An 11,008-nucleotide genomic window follows, 5' to 3' on the forward strand; every position below is an offset into this window, starting at 1 on the left:
CAAAACCCTCCCTAAATAAGCAATGGAAGCGCTCTCGTATCTCATAATACACAGTGCAGTGGCATATGTAGTGTAGCTCTGTCTCTGGCTCTCTATCGCATAGTTGGCATATCCTAGACTCCGGTGGTATCCCTCTGAATCTACCCGTCTCAATCTCCAGCTGGTGTGAAGATGTGCGAATCTGACCAATAGCACATCGCAGACCATGAGACAATTGAGTGTCCATGTAGCCCGGACGAATCACAAACCCATCTCCCGAAAGTTGGAGAAGATGCTCTTTGTAGAAAGCCATCTTCGTGCCCAACTCCTGCATCAGCTCTACCCATGTCCTCCTGGTGTCCAACTGTATAAGATCCTGACGAATGAGTCTAGTTATGTCCGTCCGTGTTACTGGCAGGGAGGGTGCATCCAGGGAATACTGAAAGGACGCAATCTATCCATGTTGAAACCATGCCTCTGAAACCATGAGGTCATCTGCCCATACCAACATGATGCGTCTCCCTGCATCGCTAATTGTCTAGAGGACTCAAGAGCCAATCTAGTATATCTGCCTCTATGTGTATCCCATAGATTGTGCATAAAGGACACTGATCTGGTAAGAGCCTCAATCTCTATAGGAGGGGCGGCTATCTCCGCTCGAATAATAGCATGTGGTACGGAGGCCTTGGCTCTAATCATCCGGGATATCATAAGTACCAAGGGTCTCTCCATGCTCCTCCAACTGTCATGATTCACAGATGGTCCCCAAACCTGAACCCCATAAAGCATAGCTGAAGCAACCAAAGTATCAAAGAGCCATAGCTTTGTTCGTGGTTCTTGAAACTGAACTTGCGAACACATCCTCTCTAGCCCTCCCGATGCCGCATAGGCTCGGGACAGTCTAGTCTCTGCTGCTCTCCTCAGAGTAAACCTTGGTCCTGTGAATACCTCCCCCAGGTATGTATATTCATCTGTGTACTCCACAGTATCCTGACCATATACGAGTATAGGTGCCGATCTCTTGACCCACTGTGGTGTGGTGTTAAACACCATAACCTTGGTTTTACCAAGGATCACAGACAATCCACTATCCTCGGCAAAGCTCTGCAATGCATACAACTCTCTCTGCATGCCCTCTGATGACTCTGATATCAACACAATATCAACACAAGATAGAAAGCCAACAAACGATAGATACAAGGTTTTTCACACACACACACACACATAGAAATGAAATGATATATTAACGTCTACAAAAGGCCAAAATGACCTATGAGACCAAACTGATTACAATGATGAGTCTAGTACCAAGTCTGGGTACAAACAAAGAAAACTACAAACTAAAAACTGAGATAGGAGTGCTGCCGACTCCTATGGGTGGCTGGTAAGCTGAGCAATGCTATCATGCCACAAAGGTACAAAGTGGGGATAAGTGTCACCATGATACAATATAGCAGTAGCATGAAGCCTATCCTCATCAACACTCTGGGTGTCGTGCTAGAATCCTGTGGATCCTCTGCCGCAATCTCCTCCGGTGCTACCTGGCTCCCCTCCTCAGTCGCGGTCGTCTCAATCTCCCCAACTCTATAGCTCGGTCAATGAGAGTACCGCTAGTGTGTATATGGGTGGGAATCGAGCTCTGTGATGGTGGTGTCCCCTCTGCCTCTGTGGTACTCGTACTGAAGAAATCTGAGATGCGTCTCTGGGACTGTCTCTGTCTATGCCCTCTCAATAGAGAGTCTCTATGCCTCTGTATCTCAAGTGGAAATAATCCGAGACATCTCTGATCCTGATATCTCATGACTCTATCTAACGAGTCAAAACCCTCTCTGAATAAACAGTGAAAGCGTCCCCATATCTCATAGTAGACTGTGCAATGACATATGCAATGAAACTCTGTCTCTAGCTCTGCATGGCATAACTGACATATCCTATTGTCTGCTGGTATGCCTCTGAATCTACCTGTCTCAATCCCAAGCTGGTGTGAAGATGTGCGAATCTGGCCTAAGGCACATCGTAACCCATGAGATAGATTTGTGTCCATGTAGCTGGACCGTGTGACAAATCCAACAGTCGTGAGATGGAGAAGATGCTGCCTATAGAAAGCCCTCTTCGTACCCAACTCGCGTGATGGCTCTATCCATGTCCTCTTGGTATCAAGCTGGAAAAGATCCTGCCAAATGAGTCTAGTAATCTCCATACGTGTAAGAGCCAAAGATGGTGCATCAAGAGAATACTGGAAAGGGGGCACCCTGTCCATGCTGAAACCATTCCTTTGAAACCGTGAGCTCATCTGTGCATACCAACATGATGTATCTCCCTGTAATGCCAGTTGTAGGGATGACTCAAGAGCAAGTCTAGCATATCTATCCCTAGTGGTGTCCCATAAGCTGTGTACAAATTATACTAATCTGGTAAGTGCCTCAACCTCCATAGGTGGGGCAGCCAGCTCCGCTCGTATGATGTCATGTGGAACTAAGGCCTTGGCTCTATTCAGCCTAGAAATCATAGATATCATGGGCCTCTCCATATTACTCCATCCAGCACTATCAACAGACGGTCCCCAAACATGAACCCCGTAGTGCATAACTGAAGCCACCAGAGTGTCGAAGGGCTAGAGCTTTGTTCGAGGTTCCTGGAACTGAACCTGCGAACAAATCCTCTCTAAACCGCCTAGGGCTGCATAGGCACGAGTCAATCTAGTGTGTGCTGCCACTTTCAGTGTGAACCTCGGTCCACTAAAGACCACCCCAAGATATGTATATGCATCAGTGTACTCCATACTGTCCTGACCATATGTGAAGTAGGGGCTGATCTCCTGACCAACTGTGGCGTGTCATTAAATACCATGACCTTGGTTTTACCAAGGTTGACAGACAATCCACTATCCCCTGCAAAACTATGCAATGCCTCCAAATGTCTCTGCATACCCTCTGGTGAGTCTGATATCAACATGATATCGCCAGCATACAATAAAAGAGGGATCCATGTCCCTGCAAGGTGAGCACCTCTATCTCCTCCTCTATCAATATAATTAGAGACCTCATCAACATACATACCAAATAAAGTAGAGGACAATGGGCATCCCTATTTCACTCCGATAGTGGAGTGAACTATGTCAGATATCCCCTCTGGAGTGCGTACATGACCCATCACTAAACTGTACAATGCCATAAACCCCCATATCAGCTCTGTGGGTACCCGCAATTCCATAAGTCGGTGCATCAATCTGGCCCTCGGTACTGTGTCAAAAGCTTTATGGAAGTCCACATAGCTATCCGTCTACCATGTGCTCGACCCTCCTCAATAATAGGTCTGAGTGTAAAGACATGATCCAGTGTGGAGAAACCCCTCCTGAAACCAGCCTGTCCAGGTGCCCGTATGCCCATAGTCTCTGCCCAACTGCTCAACCTATGCTCAAGGATGGATGCATACAACCGTGCCAATGTGTGTCCTACCATGATAGTACGGTAATTCCCCGGCCCTGTGGGGTCCCCTGTCTTGAAGATAGGTACAATAGTAGACAATCTCCAAGACTCAGAAAAGCCCTCACACATGACACGGTTGAACAACCGTGCAAGCATCTCTGCCAAAGTCCCCAGCATGTATAATGTGCTCCGCTACCAAACCCTCATAATCCTGTGCCCGTCTCGTCTTCATCCTGTCAATGGCCGCCTTTACTATCTCAGTGGTAAACAAGGTGCTCGTAGCCGGACATGGCTCTGGTGGATCTGGTAGTGGTGCCTGCATATAAGTCCTGCTCCATCTGGACCAAGAAAGCTTGCTTGTTCCGTCGTACTAGTCGTCGTGTAGCAATACGAGACTTTCTATAGGTTATCACTCCCAAAGCAAGCTCCCACTGGATCTGAGCTCTCCTCTGTCGACACTCCTCATCATACCAGTTGTTCTAAGGCATGTGCCCAAAACAACGTCTCTGAGTAGGCTGAGTGTGTGGATATGCCTCTGTCGCTGCCCCATGTAAGGTCACTATCAGCATAGATGTGATCTCCTCCAATCTGTATACTGTCTCTGATGTGCATAAAAGTCTACGTGTCTCTTGTGCATAGACTGAATCAGTCTCTGGTGTAAAAGTATAGCGTGGATGTCTACCACCCAGTGAGGCCTGAGATGGATTGTACTCAAAGGAGACTGATAATGTCAAAAGTCTACGTGTCTCTTGTGCATAGATTGAATCAGTCTCTAGTGTAAAAGTATAGCGTGGATGTCTACCACCCAGTGAGGCCTGAGATGGATTGTACTCAAAGGAGACTGATAATGTCAAAAGTGTATGATCCACGGTTATCCCAACAGGCCTGGGCCCCACTGTAAAATCCTGAATGTGAGAGATAAAGCTCGGATGTGTCAGAACATAGTCTACAGTACTGGCCCCATGTCTGTGTGGAAAACAAGTAAAACCTGTAGATGATGGGAAAGTCGGTAGCCATTTAGTATGGCTAAATTGTGAGTAGTCGTCATCTCCCTGAGGTATCTCCCACAGAGTTACCGGGGAAGGCCCCCTAGCCCCCGTTCCGGCGTTCCGGGGGGCAGTTCCCTTCCCGAACGTTCCGAAACGTCCCGGAACCTCTGACGTTCCAGGTGGCCAGTGAAAACCGGAATGGCCGTTCCGGAACGCCCCCAGAATGTTCCGGAATGCCTCTGGAACGGCCAACGAATACAAACAAATTTGGCAAAAATTGGAAAAATTGAAGTAAATGTTTGGGCTTCTTTTTGAAGTGTGCAAGGCCTCAAGGACTCACAAAATGCACCCCCCTCCCCCTTTCTCTCCACAAGCTAATCCTCAAGGGTCAAGCTCTCTCCCTCTCACACTCTCAAGATCTCTCCCTCTCAAGACTGACTCTCTCAAGCCTCAAGGCTTCAAGCCTTCAAGCTCTCTTCCTCTCCCTCCCACTCTCTCAAATCTCTCCCTCTCCCTCTCACTCTCTCGAGTCTCTCCCTCTCACTCTCTCAAGCTCTCTCTCTCTCTCTCTCATCTTCATCTAGTCATAGCAAGGTTGAATGGTCTTCAAAACGAGTTTTTTGTGAGTAATATAGTCAAAGCACTCTAATACTCCTTGGATTTAAACACAAGGAGCTAAAGAATGCACTATTTCGGTGTTTTTTAACCTCCCGTTCCGCGCCGTTCCCGTTCCGGACCCCTAGCCGTTCCCCCGTTACGCGGGGATCCCGCCATTGGGTCATTATCATTATCTTATATTATCTGGTACGTAGTCGTCTAGTGGCAGTCTTACACAGAGCACTGCTTCACCATCCCTGCACATCTGAGCCTCGACACCCCATTTTGTACCTGTGAGTCCTGGGCTGGAGCTGAGTGTGATGCCACGCCAGAGTCTGTACATGCTTCTTTGAGTTAGTCGAGTCCACATGTTCTGGTCCACTGTTGTGTCTCTGTTGTTATCCATTGTTTCTGTGTTTCATTCTGTTGAGAGAGTTTCCATTTGTTTGAGTGAGATTGTCACGCACATTGCATTGAGGGGCACCCACACTATAGAGAGCACGACACATTATCCGCGCTACAGGTGCTCTCATTTTAGCCATCACGGTGGGACCTCAACTAAAGTCTCACTCTGTGGAGTAGCTGGGTTCTTCGCTTCGCCTGGTCTAGTCTCTCGCCTTGCTAGTCTGGTCCTCTCTCGCCCTGGGCCACCCAGTGCTCGTCCTGGTCTAGTCCTTCTCGTCCCTGGTCTAGTCCTTCCTCGTCCTGGTCCAGGCCAGGTGGTCTAGTCACTCGCCCTCGTCTAGCAGAGTCTAGACCAATGCTCAGCCAAGTGAAGGTTGCCTTGCCCAAGTGAAGGAATTCTTGCCCAAATCTTGGTGGGGTTGGCGGTTACTGCATGACACATACAAGGAGGTCTTTGGAGCGTCAAACTGCACTACTGAGTCCTCTGAAGTACTACCACAGACGGCGTCAACCCTTGGTGCCTAGTAGAAGCATATTAACCCCATCACCCATACCTACTCATACGGCTACCTCCATTCCTTCGACCGGTTCTACATCCTCCAGGTCACCTTCTCCGGTAAGGCTCTCCCCCATTTTGTTACAGCAAGCTAGTGAGCAACACACTCGGGAGCAACAGGCCATGGAGGAGCTCACAAGTGTTCTGGCAAAGGTGAACATCAAGTTCCCTACCTTTAAAGGTCCCTCCGCAGAACATGTAGACGACCATGCTCGGAGGTTTGTCTCTCTTTGCAGAGGTGGTGGCCTCAACAGAGAAGAGGCATACCTGGTGCTCTTCCCGTCCACCTTGGATGGTCTTGCAGATAAATGGTACAGTCAGTTTGCTGAAAACCACTTTACTACTTGGACCATGTTAAGACAGCAGTTCAGTAAAGCTTTCCGACCAGGGGATTATCAAGAGAAGATTCTAGATGAGTTGGCCAACCTGTTGCTCCAGCCCAAGGAGACATTTGCAGAGCTCATGACCAGAACAAACTCCCTGGTCGCCAAGCTGCCTCAACAACTAGGGAAATTCATGGTAAAGAAGTGGGGAGAGAAGGCTCTGCCTAAGACTTCTCAACAAAAGCTCAGAGAAAGTCTCCGTGCTGAAGCCAGTAGGGAGGACTTTGTTGCTACTGCTACTAGAATAGAGGGAGCAAGAAGAAAATTCACTGACTCTCCTCAGTTAGATACTGCCCCTGTACTCATGGACAGTCCATCAGACCCCTTGACTTCTTTAAGAAAGGAACTGTAAACCCTAAAGTTACAGCGTGCCCTTCACGAAGAGAGATCCTTCTCTCTCAGACAGGAGAAGCCTCCACATCAAGAGGCTTATGATCAACTTAAAAGAGAGGTAGAAGAGCTCAGGTCTCAGCAGGAGACTAAGGCTATGGTATGGTGTAGTTCACGCCGCTCCCCAGGACACCCTCCACAGGACTGTCCCCTTCGCTCTTATTGCCACTTCTGCGAAAAATCGGGTCATGAAGATAAGGATTGCTACTATATAAAGGCATTGCACAAAATACAGCAAAGTCTTGGTCCTACTCTCCAACAGGGGTTAGCACCAGCATCCAACATGGTTTCCCACTACAACCATCCCAACTACATGCCACCTTTGCTCAATACCCCTGCTGTCCAAGGTATGTCAAGTACTTTCCCGACTCAAAGTTTTTATAATGCTAATGCCACCTCAACTCCTCAGAGCTTCTACACTTCAGCCTCCAACTCCATGCAACAACCACCTCGTCCCCCGTTTCGTCCTTCCAATCGGCCCATACTCTGCTATAGATGTGGAGAATATGGGCATTATCAGAGCAAGTGTCCTTTACCTGAGGGGTCCCCTACTTGTCGTCATTGCCCTGATTCGAAGGATCACTGTTACATTGGCCGATCAGAGAACAGTCTACCCAGTGGGCATAGTCGACAAGGTGCCTCTGAAGGTACAAGATTTCACTTTCAACTTGGATTTTGTGGTAGTTAATCTTCCCCAGGAAGAGGGAGGTTATCCCTTGTTGATTGGTAGGCCATGGTTGCGACATACGAAAGCACTTCACGACTGGGGAACCGACGCCATGTGGATACATACTACTGGCTGTCCAATGCAACAAATTCGTCTCGAAGGAGGTATGGATCCGGTCGTTCAGCATAGCTCTTTGTCAGTAGAGTCCAACCCTGACTAGGAGCAGCCGGTCCCTCCGGATGGTCCGATGAAGACTTACTGCAATGGTTAGAAGCTACCTCTTCGATGCCATGCTATGTAGTCTCTCTTCAACCTTTGCCCACATATTCACCCTCTCCCCCTGATCCTACACCTGAAGCCAGTAATCCCAATCGGCCAAGTGAGCCAGAACCAAGTGGACCGGTCTCTGGTGCCCATCCTTCAGAGGGTCCCTTAATGGAAACCATCGGTCTGGTTGAGCCTAGAACCCACCATAGAAGGGGGAAAAAGTCTCTCTTGCAAGAGTTGGCCAACACCCCAGCTCCTTCCTTCGCCTCTACCCCATGTGACTCTCCACCCATGCCGGAGCACTTTGAAGTATCTGAGGATTTACCATTTGCAGAGCTTCCATCATGATGGTTGCAGGAAAAGTATGCTGATTTCAACATTGATCAGACGCCAGCTCATAATGTCCAGAAGCTAACAGAGGCGGCAAGGTCTTCTCTCCCTGACGCAGCCTCGCCCACTGCACGGCCTGACCCAGTCAGAGAGGTCAACCTAGGCGGCCCTGACAACCATCAACCCATCTTGTTAGCCACTTGGTTATGGGATCACCCCGCTCTACTCGACCTGGTAATCTCTTTCGTGCGCTCTTTCAAGGATGTGTTTGCCTGGTCTTACCATGATTTGGAAGGAATCCCAGCAGAGCTAGGAGTCCACACAATTCCTCTGGTTGAGGGGGCTAAGCCGGTCAGAGGACGGGCTTACAAACTGAATCCCAAGTATGCAGAAGCAATCAAAATCGAGTTGGAAAAAATGCAAGAAGCAGGTATTATTGTACCGGTAGAGCACTCAGAATGGTTGTCCCCTATGGTTATTTCCCCAAAGAAGCAGTCCAACAAAATTCGAGTTTGCGTCGACTATCGGGCTTTGAATAAGGTCACAATCCCTCATCGATTTCCCACACCTTTCACTGCGAGAGTTCTCGAAGATGTCGCTGGTCATGTACTGTATAGTTTTATGGACGGGTTCAGCGGCTACAATCAATTAGGAATACATCCTGACGACCAAATCAAAACAGCTTTTGTGACTCCCTGGGGTACTTTCATCTACACTAGAATGTCTTTTGGGCTTAAAAATGCACCACCTTCTTTTAATCGCATAGTATATCTCATCTTTTGTCCTCTGCTTACTGATCACCTTCGCATATTCATGGACGACTTTTCCACCTTCTCGGGTGCTCAATGTTCGACCCCAGTAGAAAATCTAAAGAAGCATCTTGCTCAGCTCTCTGCAGTCTTCCTCAGGTGCAGAGAGGCACGTTTGAAGCTCAATCCGAACAAGTGTCATTTTTTGGTCACAGAGGGCACACTGTTGGGCCATGTGGTCTCTGCTCAAGGTTTAGCACCTGACCCAGAGAAGATAGTGGCTATCTTGAAGTGGCCGAAGCATTTGCATACCTCAAAAAACGCCTCACTGAAGCGCCTATTCTAGTTGCCCCGGATTGGGCCCTACCTTTTCATGTGCATACAGATACCAGTCTGTTGGCTGTGGGTGCTGTGCTTACTCAGCCTAGCAAAGAGTTCAACTTGGATCGCCCTGTACATTATGCAAGTCGCTTGCTCACCAAAGCAGAGCACAACTATAGCACCACAGAGAGGGAAGGTTTGGCTATAGTGTATGCTCTACAAAAATTTCGTCACTATTTGCTAGGGGTCCACTTCACAATTATTACTGATCACCACGCCTTGCGCTATCTGCTTAATAAGCCACAGGTCGCAGGTCGAGTATGGCGATGGCTCCTCCTATTCCAAGAGTTTGATTCTGAAGTGGTACTCCGTCCTGGTAAGCATCATGTAATGGCTGACCACCTCTCTCGCATTCACACAGGTGAAGAAGCTACCGGGATTGCGGATGACTTTCCAGATAGAAGTCTTATTTAAAATCGATACAACCCCGGAATGGTACGGCGAGGTCCTACAATTTCTATCTACTGGGCTGTACCCAGAGAAAGTCTCTCCATTGCAGAAGAGGAGATTGATGTTGAAGTCCAAGCCTTTCACTCTTATTGGGGGCCAGCTCTACAAATCGGGACCAGATGGTGTTCTGAAGCGTTGTGTCTCGCATCATGAGGTGGAGCATATTCTGGAGGATGCGCACAATGGTCCCACTGGTGGCCATTACCCTGGTCACATCACGGCCCAGAAGATTCTGCAGAGTGGTCTATGGTGGCCCTTCCTTTTTAAGGATGCAATAGCATATTCTAAGGTTTGTGATGTGTGCCAGCGCTGTGGGCCGAAGCCAAGTAAGCAATCCAACCGTCCTCTGCAGGTCTCGATGGCGTGGCTACCTTTTGAGAGATGGGGCTTGGACTTTGTGGGTCCAATATATCCCCCGGCTCAACCAGGTAATCGCAAATATCTGCTAGTGGCTACTGACTAAGCAACAAAGTGGGCGGAGGTTCTAGCGACAGTAGATTGCACTGGCAATACAGTAGCCAAATTTTTACATGAAAATATTTTATGCAGATTTGGATGTCCCTTAGAGATCACCAGTGATAGGGGTAGTCATTTTGTTAATGACATGATCTCAACTTTACTGGCAAATTACAAGATTTTTCATCGCAAGTCGTGCTCTTATTACCCTAGGGCCAATGGGTAGGCCGAGAGCACCAACAAGGTTCTGATCGCACTCCTGAGGAAAGCATGTCATCTCCATCCAGCATCGTGGGCTCAAGCTGTGCACGGCACTCTTTGGGCATACCGCACATCTTTCAAAGCAACAACGAATCACACTCCTTTTCAACTCGCTTTCGGTTTGGAAGCCATAGCTCCATTTGAGTTCAACTCCGGATCCCCTAGGGTGGGCAATCTACGTGCAAGTTGGTGCATGGAAGCAGCTTCTATATCCCGTTTTACCTTATTGGATGAAAGCCGCCTTTTAGCTTCTCATGCTCTGCAAGCAGAGCAACTTCGTCGCAAAGCGTGGCATGATCGCCACCTCAGAAAGCCAAAAATAACGCAAGGCACATTGGTGCTACTCTATCAGGCAAAATATTTGAAAAAAGCAAAGAAGCTTGTTCCAGCTTGGCAAGGGCCGTTCGTGGTGGAAGAGATTCTGCCAGAGGGGGCTGTCCAGTTAGTCACCCTGACAGGAGTTCCTTTGCCACTGGTCAACGGATCTAGGATTAAGTGCTATCACTAGTCCTAATCATATACAAAGCTAATGAGGATAGCCATCTCACCACCATATGATTATCAACTCCCAGCTCGGTATTTCTCTAGGGCTTACCATCTTCATCTCTTCTCCAACCTTCATCATGGCAGTTCTTATCTTGGAAAAATCCCCTTGTTGCACTGATGCATCATTTATTGTTTTGACTCTTTCTCGGCTACATTCTGTTCTTGTAATTTTCG

The sequence above is a fragment of the Adiantum capillus-veneris genome, unplaced genomic scaffold (genome assembly GCF_014529385.1).
Source record: "Adiantum capillus-veneris isolate H3 unplaced genomic scaffold, ASM1452938v2 Hic_scaffold_892, whole genome shotgun sequence".
Taxonomy (NCBI): Eukaryota; Viridiplantae; Streptophyta; class Polypodiopsida; order Polypodiales; family Pteridaceae; genus Adiantum; species Adiantum capillus-veneris.